Source organism: Dromiciops gliroides, chromosome 2, assembly GCF_019393635.1.
Source record: "Dromiciops gliroides isolate mDroGli1 chromosome 2, mDroGli1.pri, whole genome shotgun sequence".
Taxonomy (NCBI): Eukaryota; Metazoa; Chordata; class Mammalia; order Microbiotheria; family Microbiotheriidae; genus Dromiciops; species Dromiciops gliroides.
This window is the reverse complement of record NC_057862.1, coordinates 122750899-122769544: the sequence shown is the minus strand read 5'-3', so window position 1 is coordinate 122769544 and position 18646 is coordinate 122750899. Positions and strand designations below refer to the sequence as shown.

The 18646-nt window shown below is 38.7% G+C and overlaps 1 protein-coding gene across 2 annotated transcripts in view; it reads left to right on the top strand.

Moving 5' to 3' along the window:
* The first annotated feature begins 2897 nt into the window (after positions 1 to 2897).
* Positions 2898 to 18646, top strand: part of ABHD2 (abhydrolase domain containing 2, acylglycerol lipase) — a 127843-nt gene continuing 112094 nt past the window's right edge. The window contains exons 1-2 of one of the 2 annotated variants that reach the window (XM_043988718.1): positions 2898 to 3024; positions 9650 to 9716. The gene's annotated coding sequence lies outside the window, so the exon portion shown is untranslated. The remainder of the gene's footprint in view (positions 3025 to 9649; positions 9717 to 18646) is intronic. The other variant, XM_043988719.1, reaches the window with a different exon arrangement.

The following is an 18646-nucleotide window of genomic DNA, read 5'->3' as shown; positions in this document are numbered from 1 at the left end:
GTTAATCCAAGTTTTAGAAAGAACTGCTTGGTTCCTGCACATTACAATCCAAGAATTTCTCAGAAGTAAACAATGTTATCAGAGAAATGTATGACTTTAAAAAAAAATGGTGTAAGAGGAACAGGGAAGACACATTTGCTCCACTGTTAGAATGTCAAGAGATCTAGAAAAAGACCTTCAGCAAGTAAATGGACCCCACTCTGTGAAGGATAATGGGAAAACTTGGACAAGCATCACATAATATAGGTAGGCATGGATGCATTGAGATATATACTATTGGAGGTTATATCCATATTGATGAAATCACAGCTACATAATTAATCCATGTAAGCTCTGAGGATCCTTATCTCAACTCCAACTCGCCTTGATCATTCAAATCCTAGACCATGGCTACATCTTCTTCTGAGTTCTGGGGTAACATTGAGAGGTAAGGGGAGATTATCTCTAATGTCATCAAATTGACCTCCCCCCATTGGTATGCTTCCTTCTTATCTCCTTCTCCCCCAGTCATTTAGTCAGCCAGCCTTAAAGAGCTCTTAGAAAAAGGTTTATTTATTAAGGTGTTATAGTAAAAAATAATGATATAAACATTCCTCTAAAAGTTAGTGACACTTTCTCTCACTAGTACAGATAGAGTTCAGGGGAAAGTGGGTTCAAGCTTAGAACCCATCCAGCAATGGGGTAACTTACAACTCCTGGTTGCTAGTTTTTTCTCTCATTTGTAAGGTGCTCAATTAGTTTCCTGTAAACATAGTGAATATATGTCTATCTATCCTTGATTCCAATGTAGACACTGACTTTAGCTGATGCCCTGGGGGAATGGGGCAAGGGGAAGGGAATGATGCTAGGACAACAATGGGAAGATGAGAAGTCCAAAATCCTCCAGAACTTTAGAAGTTTGCAAGGTCTTCCTACAGACAAAGGAAGGAGACCTGATGAGGTCAAACTAATCCCCCTGCGAAACACACACACACACACACACACACACACACACACACACACACACACACACACACTCTCTCTCTCCTCTCTCAAGGATATGCTTGAAGAACAAACTTGTTGCAATTTTTGGAATTCATGCCTTCTCAACTCACTTCCTAATTTATAGATTAGCTCTGCATATCCTTATAAGGTACAGCTATGTGGCACTGTGGATAGAGTGCCAGTCCTGGAGTCAGGAAGACTTATCTTTCTGAGTTTAAATCTGGCCTGAAACACATTATTTGTGTGACCCTGGGCAAGTCACTTAACCCTGTTTGCCTCAGTTTCCTCATCTGTAAAAGGAGCCGGAGAAGGAAATAGCAAATAACTCCAGTATTTTTGTTGAGAAAACCACAAATGGGATTATGAAGAGTCACACACAGCTAAATAACAAATACTAACAAGGTTCTAGTACAAAATCATTCCAGTTGGAAGGCCTTATAGCATTTAGTCTGAGCCTTCAGAGGTTTTTAACCTGGGTCAATTTTTAAAAAAAATTATTCAACATAATTGTTTCCTTCGTAATCCTGTGTATTGTATTGTATACATTTTTAAACATTATTCTGAGGTGTTCAGTCTTTTCCAGACTGACAAAGATGTCCATAACGAAAAACAAGGTTAATAATTCCTCTTCTGAGGCCTATGATTGAGTGATTAGACTGCTCAACCAGTTAAGGTATCAAAGTTCAGATGAGGTGGGGTGGTTTCAACCCTGTCTTTATATATAGAATGACTAAACTAAGTCCTGTAAAATTATAGAATGCTAGAGCTAGAAAACACCTTATAAAACAGGCCTTTCCTCAACAGATATTTAAGTGCCCTCCCGTACTACATTTTGGGAGAGATGGGAGAGAAGTCACTTTTAGCACTTCCTTGTCACATTACAGCGTCCTCCTGAGTTCCTCTCATAGCCATATCCATCCTGCCTCATCCAGGAGGCTGCATTTAAATGAAGAAGCCAGGGAAGTAGATCCTGAGCCTCATATCTTGTTCAATAGAGAAAGCAAATAAAGGCAACGAAATTCACAAGTATTTAGAGAGGCAGCTGTGTGGTGTGGTGTGGTGTGGTGTATGGAGAGTTGGCCTTGACGTCAGTTAGCTATGGATTTAAATACAGGCTCTGACACACGTTGGCCATGCGATCCTAGGCAAGAGTGTTACATTTTCAGCTTCGCATACGTTTTTTTATTTGGTAACCTCTCAATGCTCTACCCAAGTCCTGCATGGCTAGAGCTGTGCTCATCAGAGAGTTCCCTTTATCGTGAAATTTCAGGTCCCTTCTACGGGCCTGACGTGAAGGGCTGATGAATTAGAGAAAGGTCTCGGAGATGCACTGGGCCTGGGATGCTCTCGGCAACAGCTCTCGCTTGTCCTCCCTACACCACGGTGCATCTGGAGCGCGCGCCACATGGAAAGTGCGCCTCTTGCATGGCTGCGGCCAGCTAGGTCAGGGTTACACCTGGACGCCTGCCTGGCTGCTTCCTGGGATTCTTCTCCTTCCAGCTCTACGGTGCTTCGCATTTAATCCTCCCTACCCCGAGACCTTAACCCCATACCTCGGCTCTCCCGCCTGGCATTGCCCAGCCCTGCCCACCCCCGCTCTTGTCACAATTGCCCCCACCCTTTCGGCCCCCTCCCGTTCTTTCCTTCAAACTGTAGCCTCCTATTGGCCGAAGACGTCAAAGGAGGCCAATTACTAAAGGGTACTCGTCCTGGAGCCCAGCCTCCACTTGACGAGCGGCTGACTGAACCAATGAGCTAAAAACTCTAGTAGTAGGAGGCACCGATGCAATGAGAGCTCGGGACTGGTAGAGTAGCGGGTGTGCGGTCCAATGGATGAACCGCAGCCCCGAGATTGGGGGCGTGGCGAAGCTGGTCGTTAGGGGGCGTGGCGTTAGTTGCCCGGGAGGGGCCGGTAGCGGCGGGAGCAGCGCGGCACCGGCCCGGGGTTCCGGCTGCATTTCCAGGAGAGCAGCCGGCAAGAGCGGAAGAACTGGAACCGAACCTGGGGAAAATCACGTCGCCATCACCAGCCAGCTGCAGGTAAGGGCCATGAGCCTAGCCTTGGACCCCGGCAGGCGGGCCTCGTCTCCGGGTGCCATCCCACTCCCCTTTCGTGGATTCCCCCATCCATCCATCTCCTTTCCCTGGACCCCAGGTCGGCTGGTCCCCCCACCTTCCCGGCCCTATTTGCCACTTCTCCTCAGCTCGTCCTGCCGGCTCTTCTCCTCCAACCACGCACCTAAGTCCTTCCCCGGGCTTCCTTCGTCCCCGATCCTGGTGTCTTCCCCGAGAGCCTCGTTCCGGGAGCTTGTCCCTTTGGAGGTGCTTCCTTGGCGGAGCCTCCTCCCGCACTGGTACCCGAAACCCACAGCCCCTACGGACGCTGCCTGCCCCATCTCGAGGCCTTGCCCCAAAGCCAAGCCCCTCCAGGTTTCCCCTTCTCTCCTTCATCCCGGGGGCCTCCCTGTTCTCACCCCCGGGGAAGGCTCCGTTGGAACTGGAACTGGAGCGAAGGGGTGTCTTGATATATAACTCTGTTAGTCCTTTGTCCCCCTTCCCTTTCCTTCCTCTCTCTGCCCCGGAGCTCCTTGGTATCCATGCCCGTTCCCACTACCCCCTTCCGTCCCCTTGGGGAAGGCTACCAGGGTATCTGGAAACCATCTCCAATGAGGAACTGTTGAGGGGAAGCGGGAGGTGTTTACCCCGGAAAAGAGAAGACTTAGAGGAGATGTGCGTGATAGCTGTGTTTAATGTCTGTCATGTGCTAAAAGGGAGGAGTAGAGGCTTGTTCCATGTCGTGCCAAAGGTCAGAGCTAGGACCAAAAGGCTAAAGTTAGAGGGAAGCACATTAGGCTTAATATAAGCCGAACTTTGTTACATTTTGAGCTGTCCAGCAGTGGAAAGGGAAATTCTTCATCAAAGAATAGAGCACCCCCGTCATTGAAAGTATTCAAGCAAAGACTTGGATGAGCGTTTGCCAGAGAAGCTGCAGAAGGAATTCATGCACTGGGTTCGTTGGGATGTTGGATGACCTCTAAGGTCCCCTTCTAATCTTAATATTCTATGAGCTAGTCTGTGTGGCCTTTAAGATTTAGTATGCAAGGGATAAATAGTGAGTGTTGAAATATAACTTGGGGCCTCAGGCCCTCAGCCGTGGGTGGTAGCAAAGAATATGGTTCATATTCCCTAAGATAGGAGGTTATAAACTACTATGAAAGCTAATCGTCTGAACTGTACAGATCTAGCTATCAATCTTCCCTCCTACATCGATCCCTCCAGTTTCCCTACATCATCCTGGCATTCTTCTATCCAGAATCAAAGGCAGTCTTCTAAGTATAGGCTCAGAAGAGACACATTGGAAGGCTGTATGTTTGTCAGATTAAATATGATGTCCTCAGGATGCTTTCTGAGCTCCTGTAGCATTTCGTTGTATCCAAATTAAAGAGCCAAAAGTATAAAAGAAAAAAATTGGCCCAGTCTTGTTGACATCCCACTCCATTCTGAAAGAACCTTAATGAAAGAGCAGGCTTTATTTTTCTTCTGAAGGTTAATCTTTCTTAACTTGTGGTTGAAATGACAATGATAAATGCCATAGAATTTGTTTTCAGCTGTTGGGCTCTAGGGTATCCAGCTGATAGGGAGAGTGAATCATAAAACTTTTTGTGGTGTCCTGCACTCCTGCCTGCTTGCTTTACCATGGGTTATCCTTTGGATAATGAATTTGGACCTTTACCCACCGTCCATTTAGTAGGACAACCAGAATTTAGAGCTGAAAAGAACCTTGGTGAGCATCTAGTCCAAATCTCGTATTTTATAAGGGATGATAAAATTGAGCCCCAGCAAAGTTTTGACTTGTACCCCAAGTGACACATTCTAGTTAGTGGTGAAATCAGGAATAGAACCCAGATCTCTTCACTCACAGTCCATGAGGGCATAGCATACACACATACATACATGCAAGCATTTGCATACATACATATATACACATACATACATACATAGTCTCTTTCTACTTACTCTTTCCTCCCTTGTGATGTTTGGATGATATGGTGTTAATGTTGATGGTTTTTATTTTTATTTTTTTGCCATCTGTTACTTTTTTGTCCTTTCTTCCACCCAGGACTTTGCTAGTGTTTGCCCCATTATCATTCTGGTCCATTAAATGTTATCCTGATTTTTACTGATAGGTTCATTTGTTTTCCCTAGTGATAGGGATATGGATAGGGACTGGACCTGTGATTTTATTGGCATAGGGAACTCCTAGGTGAAGAAGGAAACTCTCTACCAATGAAGACTGGTGCTCTCTTCAACTTCTAGTCTTAGAGTATTGCCTAGAGCACTGAGAGACATGAAGACCAGATCAGTTATATTTTGTTTACTTTCCATTTTCCATCCTTTATTAGGCAACTATAATACCAACAAATTTTATGATCAAATGCAAGTTTTCACAATATCCTTTTGGTTTTTTTGTTTGTTTGTTTTGCGGGGCAATGGGGATTAAGTGACTTGCCCAAGGTCACACAGCTAGTAAGTGTCAAGTGTCTGAGGCCGGATTTGAACTAAGGTATTCCTGAATCCAGGGCCAGTGCTCTGTCCACTGTGCTATCCAGCCGCCCCCACAATATCCTTTTTAAAAAAACTTGCTTTTCAGCTTGATGAGGCAGCAAAGAAAGACCAAACAGGGTACCCTATTTTCTTAGCCACTGAACTTGATAAGGTTGGTGTAGCTGTTATCCATTTTTGGCTCATTTACCAGTCATTGAGATGATGCAATTTGATTCTAAATTGATGAACATTTAAAGACTTAAGCTTTCATGAGACATTGATTTGTTAAATTCTTTTTGAGAGTCCAGGTATTATCTGTCAACTGTATTTAAGCAAAGACTTAGTCATTTGAGTAGGGGTGGAATAAATAGTTCTATGACTAGCATTAAAAAAAAGGGGGCTATGGCTGATGATTGCTGGGAATCTTAAATATTCATTAGTTTATCAGTGTTCCTCCCCTTCTTAACTTGTGCTTGAAATGACAATGGAAAACTAGATGGCAAGTACAGTATAATTTCTGTTTTTGGCTGTTGGGCTTTCCTTCTGTTTTCATTACCACTCTCATCTCAGTGTCACCTTCATGGCTTTTCAAAAGAGCTGCCACAGGTAGTTTAGTAAATTTACCAGCTAGGCCCCTTCGAGCCATAAGATATTTGTCATCTTTATTTCATCCAAAACACCAGTCAGCTTTAGTTTTCCTCTGAATATATTTATCTGCTTTCAGGATATAGCAAGAGACTTTCATTCCTGTCTGATTGGCATATTATTTTTCTTTTCCTTAAAGGTAGATTTGTTTCTAGAGCAGTTCCAGAACTCAGCCATTTTAGAAGTTCAGAAAATAAACAAACCCGGCTCTTTGTAGGGTGTGGTACAAGTTTGTAGGGCAGAGGTAATAAAGTGACCCATGCCCTCATGGAACTTCTAGTCTAGGAATAACTTATGATATAGAAGAATGTTTTTTTTTCTTTTTTTCTTTTTTAAAAAAAGGCTCCTTCCTCTTTAGTATTTTTCCCTTGTATGATACTGAAATTGGTGAAAGGGCTTCTTACTTGCTTTTTGGTTCTTCTCCTCTTCCTTGTGCACAGCTCCCAGGCTTTTGGCTTTCTACTGACCCCACATTTCTCTCATTTCATTCGTGGTAGGGATACAAATTCCATCTTTTTCTCACCTTTTCTTTATCTTATTCCATGTGCTCTTTGGCTGACCATGGCAGAAAGATGGTTTCCAACACCACAGAATTCCATATGGCAGGATTTCCTCCATGACATAACTGCTAGATATGTGCCTGTTTTCACTGAGCCATCGTTTTAGCCAACACTCTGCCACTTGGAAGAATAGATGATACCATAGGGTATTCCTGTGGCAGTATGCCTTACTGAAACTTCACACATTGGTTAATTCATGGGTTAGGAGATTAGAATACAAGGTGTTATAAGCCTTCCTGTCTCCTTTGGTGCTAAAATAGCCTCTCTCAGAAAGATCATCCTTTGTATGGATGTGTGGTATAGTTTTGTAGGGTTGGTTCATTTTGGTTGTTTATTTATTTGTTTGTTTGTTTGTTTACAGCTCCCTAACATTCTCAGCCTACTTGGGGGATAATTATTCAGTTCCCTTATTGATAGCCCAATAGTACTTTCTTCATTAGGGTGCTTTCTTTTTAATTTTATGTAACTTTTATTTTAGTTATTTTTTCAATTAACAAGCACATCTTTTTCTCTCCCTTTCACCACTCCACCCCTGCCATAAAACAAAAACAAAGTCCCTGTAATAAATGTGAATAGTCAGCAAAACAAATTTCTTCATTAGGCATGACTAAAAGTTCATACCTCACCCTGCATCTTCAGACCATCACCCCTCTTCAAGGAGGTGGGCAGCATGGTTCTTCATCAGTCCTCAAGAATAGAATCATGGTTGGTTAGCACATTGATCCAGGTTTTTAGGAAATCTACTAATTCATTCAGTAACCATTTATTAAGCTCCAACTATGGTCTATAATTTTTTATTCTCTGTTTTGGCTCTTCCTGGTTTAGGTATCAACGCCATATTTGTTTCATAAAAGGAATTTGGTAGAACTCCTTCACCTATTCTTTTTTGTTTTTGTTTTTGTTTTGTTTTGTTTTGTGGGGCAATGAGGGTTAAGTGACTTGCCCAGGGTGACACAGCTAGTATCAAGTGTCTCAGGCCGGATTTGAACTCAGGTCCTCCTGAATCCAAGGCCGGTGCTTTATCCACTAAGACACCTAGCTGTCCCCTTCACCTGTTCTTCCAAATAATTTGTATAGTATTGGAATGTATTGTTCTTTAAATGTTTGGCAGAATTCACTTGTAAATCGTCTGGCCCTGGAGATTTTTTCTTAGGGAGTTCATTGATGACTTGTTCAATTTCTTTTTCTAAAATGGAGCTATTCAAGTCTTTTATTTCCTCTTCTGTTAATCTAGGCATTTATATTTTTGTAAATATTAATCCATTTCCTTTAGATTGTCAAATTTGTTGGAATATAGTTGGGCAAAATAGCTCCTAATTATTGCTTTAATTTCTACTGCATTGGTGGTGAATTCACCCCTTTCTTTTTGATACTGGTAATTTGGTTTTCTTCTTACTTTTTCTAAAAATCAAATTAACCAAAGGCTTATCTACTGTATTGATTTTTTTTTCATAAAACCAGCTCTTAGGTTTATTTAATTGTATAGTTTTTTAAATTTCAATTTTATTAATCTCTCCTTTGATTTTCAGAATTTCTAATTTAGCATTTAATTGAGGATTTTTAATTTGTTCTTTCACTAGCTTTTTTAGTTGCATGCCCAATTATTTGATATCCTTTTTCTCTATTTTATTCATCTAAGCATTTAGAGATATAAAATTTCCCCTAAGAACTGCTTTGGCTGCATCCCATAAGTTTTGGTATGTTGTCTCATTATTGTCATTCTCTTTGATGAAATTTTTGTTTCTGTGATTTGTTGTTTGACCCACTCATTCTTTAGGATGAGATTATTTAGTTTCCAATTAATTTTCAGTCTATCTTTCCATGGCCCTTTATTACACATAATTTTTATCGCATCATGATCTGAAAAGGATGCGTTTACTATTTCTGCCTTTCTACATTTGACTGTGAGGTTTTTGTGCCCTAATACATGGTCAACTTTTTGAATGTGCCATGTACCACTGTTAAGGTCCTTCTATGTCAGGCCTTGTTGGGCACCAGGAAAATGAAGGAAAGAGGGAAAAAGAGGGAAAGAAGAAGAAGAAGAAAAGCCCTTATCCTTGCTCTCAAAAAGCTTATATTTTACTGGTATTTGTAAAATCATGACTCATTTATTTAATCCAACTTTAGATCTTCTAGTTCAGCCCTCCTACAGTCAAGCAAAGAAGTGTAGAAGGGGTTAACTGTCTTGGCCAAGGTCATACATCGAGGTACATGATGGGCAGCTGCCTCCTTCAGTACTCTGGACTCAGAGGCATTATGTTCTCATTTTTAAAGCTTTCCTTTCATAAAAATCATGGGTATGAAATCATCTGACTCATATCTTTGCTTGGGGTCTGGGACATCTTGCTGTAGTGACACAGCTGGGTACACTGTTTGTATAAATTAGCAGCTGGAGGAAGGTTTGTTCTGTGTTCTCCTTCACTGGTAAAAGAGCTGATAAGTAAACAGCTTGTTAGGGAATTGGAGCATTGACACCCTTGGATTTTCCCTGGTGTCTATGTTTCTTATATTTTCCCTAAGTGGAGGCTCAGAATTAGTTAGTTTAGTGTTGCCATTGGAAGTCAGTAAAATTAACTAGAAGATTTACTCCAAACAGTCTGAGCTGCTTAACTGATTGCTGTTTAGATTGAATTTTGAAACTTAACCTTTTCTGGTTTTAGTGTAATTACAAATCAGTCATTGTATTTCGGTGGCATTTATGAATTAAAGCACTTCAGTCCCCAGTGGCAAATTTTATTCTCTTTCTATAGAGTATGAATAGGACCTAAGCAAATACAGGTAATACATTCTCAAGGTCATATCATGAATTCATGAGGGTATCTAGGAATCATAGTGTTGGAATGGACCTTGAGTTACTTAGAGCCCTCTGTGTGTGACTACACAAAAAAGATAACTTTTTTTTTCTTAATCTCCAGAAAAGACTTCCCAGCCACCTTTGGCACTTATTTCCGGCATTTGCAAACCTTACAGCACAATATAAATGTGAGTTATTATTATTATTATTATTATTATTACTTTTATTATTATCACAATTTTTTTTCAAAAGACTTTCAAGAAGCCTTCCCTGAATTCCTCCTCTCCTTTCCAACTCTCTTAGCTAAAGTAATCTCAACTTCCTATTAATTTATACAGTATTTTATACCATTCTTATAGTAATTTAAAAGTTTGCTTTTTAAAAAATTGTGGTTGTTTTTGTAGATCTCTCCCCTATGAAACTATCAATGCCATAAGGACAAGGGTTATATCTTCTTTTTGTATCCCCACAGTGCTTAATATGAGACTGTCAATAACTATTTGTTACATTTATATAATTAATTAATATAAGAGCTTTTGGAAGATTTTATCCCCTGTACTACAATGTGAGCTGATGTCCTGCCATTGTGGAATAGGAGAGAAGCTGGTACACTATCCCTTCATTTTTTGGAGGCTTTAAAGTATACATCCTTGGGCTACTCTTCTTTAAATTATTATTAATAATCATAATAGTCAGCACTGCTATAGTTATTTAATATTTGCCAAGCACTTTCCACATGTTCTTTCATTTGATCATTGACTAAAAGTCAATCTGTCTCTTTAGCCTTTTTTTTTTTTTTCAGAGGCCTATTTCCCAAAGCCTTTAAATCATTTTGGCTATTTTCCTCTGGAGCCTTTCCTGAGTTCTCCAGATCACAGTTTAATTGCATGGTCTGAAATTAAATACAGCATGCTAGTAAAAGCTTTACTATTATGCATATTATGCCCTATTCCTGTTTACATGTCATCCCATCATGCAAGCCTTCTTTAAAGATATAGTACTAAATTGATGAGTTGTTAGCTTGTGGTCTACTCTGACCCACTACATCTTATCTTGCCATGATTTTTCAACACCAGTTCTATTTTCAGTGTTGCTATGTTCTCCCTTGAGTGAGTTACTCTGTCACTTTTCCAGTCAAATTTAATCCTGATTATATCTGCCTATGTCTCCAATTTACAGTCATTTTGAGCTTTAATTTGGTTCTTCAAGATGATAGACATTTGATCCCATCAAGAGCCTTTGATTTCTTGTCCATGTTCTCTAGTTGTTCAGCCAAACTACTCTTTTATTACATAATTGTTATTAAAGTATGAAATATGAAGTAGTCTAAAATAATATTACCAAATTTTCTCTTCCTTTTTTATCCTTACAGAAAAAAAATGGGCCTAGAGATAGCTTACATACTAAAGTGTAACTGTATGATTTATGTGTTTATACAATGTTTACTTGACCATATAAATAAGTATATTCACTGAAGGAAGAATTTTTAACTTTTCTTTCAGTATATATGCCTTTAAAAGAAAAGTTTTGTTTGTTCCCTTTTGTTTTTAATGCCATAGTTATTTCCCATTACATCCCTTCCCTATAAGAGCTTCCATGGAAACCTTCCTTGTAACCAAGAAAAACAATCAAGCAAAACCAGTTGACACAATGACTTTATCTAAGAGCACATATAATTTTTTGGCATCTGCATTCCTTTGCCTTAGGGAGGTGTTTTATCATCTATGTTCTGTAACCAATCCTGGGCATTGTATTAGACCAGAGTTCATTGGTCTTTTACTGTTGTTTTCATTTACATTACATAGTCATTTACATTGATCTCCTGATTCTATTTTCTTGGTTCTGTATCATTTCATACAATTTTTCCATGTTTCTCAAAAGTTTTCAAGTGTTACATTTCTAGTAAACCACATGCCACATTTCACTTAGTCGATGGGCACCAACTTTGTTTCCTTTTCTTTTTTTTTTTTTCTAACAAAAATATTGCTTTGACTTAGTGTATATGGAACTAGGGACAGCTAGGTGGTGCAGTGGATAGAGTCCCGGCCCTGGAGTCAAGAGGACCTGAGTTCAAATATAGCCTCAGACACGTATTAGCTGTGTGAACCTGGGCAAGTCATTTAACCCCTAGTGCCTACATACATACATACACACACCCACACATTCATGCACATATATGTATATATATGTATATATATATATATATATATATATATATATACACACACACAGACATAAACATGAAGATAGATACACACACACAAATACACATGGGGCAGGGTGAACCTTTCTTTCTCTCTTTGACTTCCCTAGGGACATGTTTAGTAGTGGGATGGCTAGATCAAAGGATAGGAAGTTAATAATTTTTCTCACATAATTCCCAATCCTTTCCCAGAATGGTCAGATCTATTCACACCTCTTTCAGTTGTGTATTACTGAACCTGTCTTCCCACAAACTACTGTTTGGATTTTTTATTATCTTTCCTAGTTTCATTAGGTGAAAATCTCAGTCATTTTAATTTGCATTTCTCATTATTTTGGAGCCTTTTTCATATGGTCATTTTTCTGTCCGGAAGTCTTGTTTTCATAATAGTGCATATCTTTTGGCCATTCATCCTTGCCTACTTTTTGAAGTGTGTCCTTGGGCAAGTGATTTAGCCCAGTTAGGATTTTCAGTTTTCATAGGAATTAATAGGTATAATTGCAATCTTCTCTAGTCACCGTTTTTAAAAAATATTGTTATACTGTAGAACATACAGAAAAATGAAACATTTCTATTTTTTCAATATTGTATGAGACCCTGAAATCTGAAATTATCAGTAATGTGTTTATGCAAGATTCTTCTATCTCCTGAAGCTATGACTCTGTTAAAACATCTGAGCCAGAAAGTTACAAAAAAGCAAAGGCTTTGGTCTATAACTCTGAATTTGGTGTCATTTAGACAGTGTTCTCTGGCTGGTGGTTTGGATACAGGTGCTTAATTAAGTTTATGAAATTCATTTCTGGACACAAAAGTGTTAAGTAATAGTTCAGACTGTTTTTCTTTTTACACAGAGATGTAACATGATTACTGTATACCAGCCTAACCTGGGTATGGAGCTTTATAGAATCTTAAGAGTTGCAAAGGATAACAGAGGTCATCTAGTCCAATCTCCCACCCAAAGGAGAAACATTTCAACATTTCTGACGTTTCTATATGAGATCAAGTGGATCTATCTATATTAGTGAAGGGAAGCTTTTCAAAGGGAAATTTTCTCTTTGAAATGTATGATATGTTTGGGGGAACATATTTGCCTTCCTCATTATGTTTTACTTTGGCTAACTGTAAAATTTATATTCCTTTAATTCATTCAATAAGTGATAGTGCCAGGAAGCAGCCCAAAGCATGCTGGGATTATCCATTTGCCACAAAAAGGATAACTTGGAGCTGACTATAGATGACAGTTGTTTCTGAACTGCTCCCTTTGCTGACTGTAGATGTAATTGAGCCCATTTCCTTGTGAATTGCCGAGAATTCTATTGGCTTTCAACAGTGATCTGATTTCGACATCAATCCCACCAAAAACCTGAGATAAATAAAACATAACTAGATATTTGTGGTGATTTGGGCTTCCTATTTCTTGTGACTGATTTTTATATCTCAGAAGCCTAACAGTCCTGGTGCTGCATTTCTGATATAAACTCAGTATAAATTGGAATCATTATTTCTAGCACCTCATATCTCATTTCAATTTGATGATTATGTGCCAGATATCCTTTGCTTCTAAGGTAGGAAATACACCACCTACAGTTCCATTCTCCATCCTGGTCATGTAAATCAAGTGCTCACTCTTGCCAGTGACATTGAAAAATGTACCCTTTTAAAATAGTGACATAATGGAAAATTCCAGATAAATTATTCCCAAGAATATTTTCCTTATTTAAAAAGCTTCATAAAACATATTTCCTAGCCTGTCATCATTATTATCAACTAATATATTTATTGAGTGCATACCATATGCTAAGTACTATCCAGTACATTCAATAGACATGATAGACCATTCTATCAAAGCACTTTTTTTTAATAGTCTATCAACCTGTAACTTCATCAGTGTAGGTATCTCTTCCACTAATGTAGATTGTGCCTTCTTTTAAGCCTTTGTAGAAGGTCTTTAAGAGCTACCATAATTCAAAATTTCATTACCCTCTGACCAAACTGTTGATAGACCTCTTCAAATGTAGCTGACCTGGTCTTTGGACATTATAGGTGCAGTCCACTACTAAGCCCATACTCAAAGCCTTTCATGGGTAGTGAGTCTTACAAGAGTATGTAATCTATTAGAATGTAGCCTTCAAGAACCCAGGGTCACCTTTATAGCACATTGAGGCATCAGAGTAGAGTAGAGACAAGAAGTTTATCAAAGGAATATATAATCTAATTCAACTATGTGCAAGGCACCATGCTATTTACTAAGCATACAAAGATAAGATGCAGCCCCAGTTCTCAAGGAATTTACAATCAAAACACTTATACAAATAACCATAGTACAAATGTAAGTGCCTCAGTATATTAAACATTTAATAAATGTTTGTTGAGTTGAATGGCAAGGGTAGACTGAAATAGTACCATGAGAAACTTGAGGAGGGAGAGATGTCTAACTAAAAGGAATAAGGACAACTTAATGTTGCTGTCAGTACCTGAATTGGGCCTTGAAAGAAGGAAGGGAAAGTGTTTCAGGCTTTGAGATTTATGGGTGAGCTAGGGAGGGAGTGGGGTATAAGAGAGAGGATGCTGACAGTCTATTCCAGGCATTGGTGGGTGATGGAGGAGATAGAACAATGGAGGTGGCCAAAATCAGGAAAGGATTGGGGAGGAAGATTGTTTATATGGACAATGGAATATATAGTGTTTCCCACAATAGAATAGTAGCTCTTTGGGGCAAAGATGGTTTAATGTTTGTCTTTGTAGTGCTCATGCCTGCCGCATAGTAGTTGTCAACTAAATGATTGTTAAATGTATTAATGAAGGGGAAGAGTATGAAATAAACCTATAATATGCTAAGTTGAAGTCCTGTCATGGAGGGCCTCAAATGACAAGAATATTGTTTTTATTCAGTAAGCAGTGGGAAACTGGAACATTATTGAATGGAAGGAGAGCTCAGAAAGGTACATTAGGAAGATTAGGTAGGTAGTGATATAAAAGAGAGATGGGAAGGGAAAATGGCCAATTTGGGAGCCTGTTAGATGAGAACCTGGATTAAACTGGTTGCAACAGGAATGAAAAGCAGAGGACAGATTTGAGAGATATTACAGATTTGTCAGCATATTGGCTGGGAGTTGGGGGTTGAGGGAGAGGAAAAATTGAAAAATAATTGAGGTTTTAGCCTGAGTACCTGGAAAACATAGTTGTGGGACCATCAATAGAAATAGGGAATTTAGGGACAGCTTTTAAGAAGATTTCTGATTTTAGATAAGTTTGAATTTAATAAGGGACATCCAAGTGGAGCTATCAAGTAAGAGTTGGATATGTTGGTGTTTTGGGGAAAGGCTAGAACTGGAGCTACAGATTCAATAATCATCCACATAGAGGTTAAGACAAAGGGAATAACTACATCTCTCATACTCTGTATTCAGGAAGAAATATTGAGAGAAAAGAGAAGAGGGCCAAGGTGGGTGGGTGTGTGAGGAGACAGAGTAGTCAGAGTGGTAGGAGGAAACTTACGAAAATACAGGGTCACAGAAACTAAGGGAAGTAAGAATTTCAAGGATAAGGTGGTCAACAATGTCACACACAAAATTGAAGACGAATGAGAAAACATTTTAAAAGGCAATAGAATTTAGTGAAAATTAATATGTGGCCTTGGAGAGGCAGTTTCATTAGAGTGGTAGTGCTGTAAGTCAAGTTGTAAGGGATTAATGTGAAAGCAAGGATATAGTATAGGTGTCTTCCACTCAAGGAAAGGAAAGAAGACTATAGCTTAAAGGGATGGCATAATCAAGTGAAGGTCATTTTAGAATGGGCCATTAAAGTGTGAGCTCCTTGAAGGCAGAGATGGTTTTTGCCTATATTTGTAGCCTAAGGGCTTAGCACAGTTCCTGGTACATAGTGTTTAACAAATGCTTATTGACTGACTGACATTCTTGAGAATAAGAGGCCAGAAGAAGATGAGTGAGGGGGAAAAGGGTAGACTGGGGATTTAAGGAGGAGGCTGGAGAAGGGAGGGGAAGAAGCATTATATAGTGCCTACTATGTGCCAGGCACTGTGCTAAGTGCTTTACAAGCAAATCATTTGAACATCACAACAGCTCTGTCTGGTGCTGTTACTATCCCCATTTTATAATTGAGGAAACTTGCCCTGGTCACATGGTGTAATCAAAGACTGGATTTAAACTCAGTTTCTTCCTGTAGCACTCTATCCACTGTGACACCTACTTTGAAACAGTGCCAGTAGAAAAATGGGTGGGGGGGATAAAAAAGAATAAAAGAATTACAGTGGAGTAGTGAGGGCCCAGTGAGTTTTGATAAAATAAATTTGTTATAGATAATTCTTTAAAAACTATCATTTTTAAATAGATGATTCTATTTGCTAGATATTACTTCACCATAGACCATCCAACCTTTGGGCTTGTGCTGAGTTTCATGTCACCATTGTCACTACTTATACATAATTGTGACTAAAATATAATTTTTCCTCTTTATTAAGTACCTTTTATGAACAATGTACTGTGATAAGTGCAGGAATGGCAGTAGTGTTGAGAAGAATGTAGCCTAAAAATCAGAAAATTAGAGATTTCTAACTTATCAAACTTATTTGCACATTGTTGCTTATATGTTGTCTTTCTCATTAGACTATGAGCTCTTTGAGAAGAGAAACTGTGTTTTGCCTTTCTTTGTATCCCCAGTGCTTAGTACATTGTTTAGCACATGGTAGGTACTTAATAAATATTATTGACTGACTGGTCTAACCAGTAATGGCAAAGGATGAAAAATGCCAAATGTTGTTTTTTTTTAATGACTTTGATCTGGTAGTTTGGTTTTAACCTTATCTCCCAGAAAGCATTTTGATGAGCCAGAAAAATTTGCCTTTGGCTAATTGCTCTGGTCTTTTAACTCAAACTGATTATGAAAATACTAAATATTTAGACAAGCATTTTCTTTTTTTTCTTAAATCTTATATGTTGTCTCTCCTATTAGACTCTGAGCTCTTTGAGAAGAGGAACTATGTCTTGCCTTTCTTTGTATCCCCAGTGCTTAGTACATTGTCTAGCACATAGTAGGTGCTTAATAAATATTTATTGACTGACTGGTCTAACTAGTAATGAGAAAGGATGAAAAACTAACATATACAGATCACGGGCAGGTATTGAAATATATTTTCAATATATTTTCAATGTTTACCCTAAAGAATATATATTTAAAAACATCCCTTTGGCCTGTAATATGTTAGTTTTGGGTTAATCTAGAAATTAAACAAGGATTTGGTAGAATATAAATTGTATCATAAGTAGATTCTCCTAAGACTATTCTGTTTGGAACATTGTTGGCATTATCTCTGTGACTCTACCTCTGACTCACTGTGACATTACTAAAATCATACATGCTCTAGTTGATTCATTCCTAAATTAAGTATGCTCTGTGTTTTTATAGAATGGCTTTAAGAATTAATAAACGATTTGGTTTTTCCCACCTTTGACATGATAATTCTACTTCTCGAAACTATAAATCTGCAAATGACAAAGGGGGACTAAATGATCTTCAAGGTCCCTAATAGTTTAATGCTCAATAGACTTTGCTGTTCAAGTTGTTTATAATAAATTTCTGTTGAATGCTTTACAAAACTAGTAATCAGTGTATTTCACCATCCCTTACTATCAAGGATTTGTGTATAATATTCCTTTCTATTGATCTTCTCCAACATGTACCTGTGGATAATTGTCACAGTTTTCAAATTCAGCAGTAAATACACATCGTGTTATCATTTAATGAGGCTTGAATTTGAAGTTTAAAGGCCTGGGATTAAATTCTGGCCCCAAGACTTACTAGCTACATGATCATAGGCTAGTCACATAGTTGGTCTGTAAAATGGAAATGATAATACTTGTACTAATATCCCACACGTTTATTGTAAGGAAAGCACTCTGAGACCCCTTAAAGCATTCTAGAAATGTGGGTAGTTTTCATTCATCAGTGGTAGTTTTAGAAAAAGAAGTGAGGTAGCTGGCTTGGACGAGTATTCACAGATGCCCACTGGTGTCCATGATAAGATCACAGTGTTTTGGTGGTGGTGGTGGTGGCGGCTCACTTTGATGCCTGTTAAATCACATACAGCTGAGGTAGAAAATATTCTTTAAACACATGAGTCAACAGGTATTTATTAAGCACTCAGAAGATTTATAGCTTTGTACTCCTTTAAAAATTTTTATTGATATTTTTTGTTTTTAGATCACCTTGATTTCCAAATACATTCGTTTTTCTTTCCCCAGAGAGCTCTCCTTTACTGACATCTCAATTGAGTCTGAGAATATATGCAGTCTTCCACACCCAAAGTCTCCCCAGTGCTACAAAAACGGAGAGAAAGTGCATTTTTTTCCTCTCCTCTAAGAGTCCCTTCTTTAAAAATGAATTCATTTTGTTCCTAGCATATGTAACATTTGCCTACTGTAGCTAGAGCAGTGTTAGGTGCTAGAAAATACACAAAACAATAGAGGACAGAATCCTTGCTGTCAAGGAGCATGGCATTTAACTACATTCTATCCTTTTCTAACTCATCAGTATAATCTGTGACCTACTACTATCCTGGTTAACTCGTGTGATTATTGTATTTACCTGTTTAGCTGTGCCTTGACTTAAAGTCTCATTTCCCCAGTCAATCAGGAGAGCTTTCTAGAGAAAATAAGTGGTTAGTTGCATTTTAAAGGGATAATTTGGTTTGGACAAGGTAAGAGTACCATTCATGCTACAATAGGAGAGAGGCAGGAGAAGAGCAGTCTTGTTGGACTTGAATGTACAGTAGGGTTAAAGGAAGTTGTAGAATGAACCCACCTAACGCAGAACTCTGAAGGCCATGGTTAATATAGGGAGACAAGGAGATAGAGATGGGGATCCAGAATCCTATAACAAGGAAGTGACAAAAGCAAG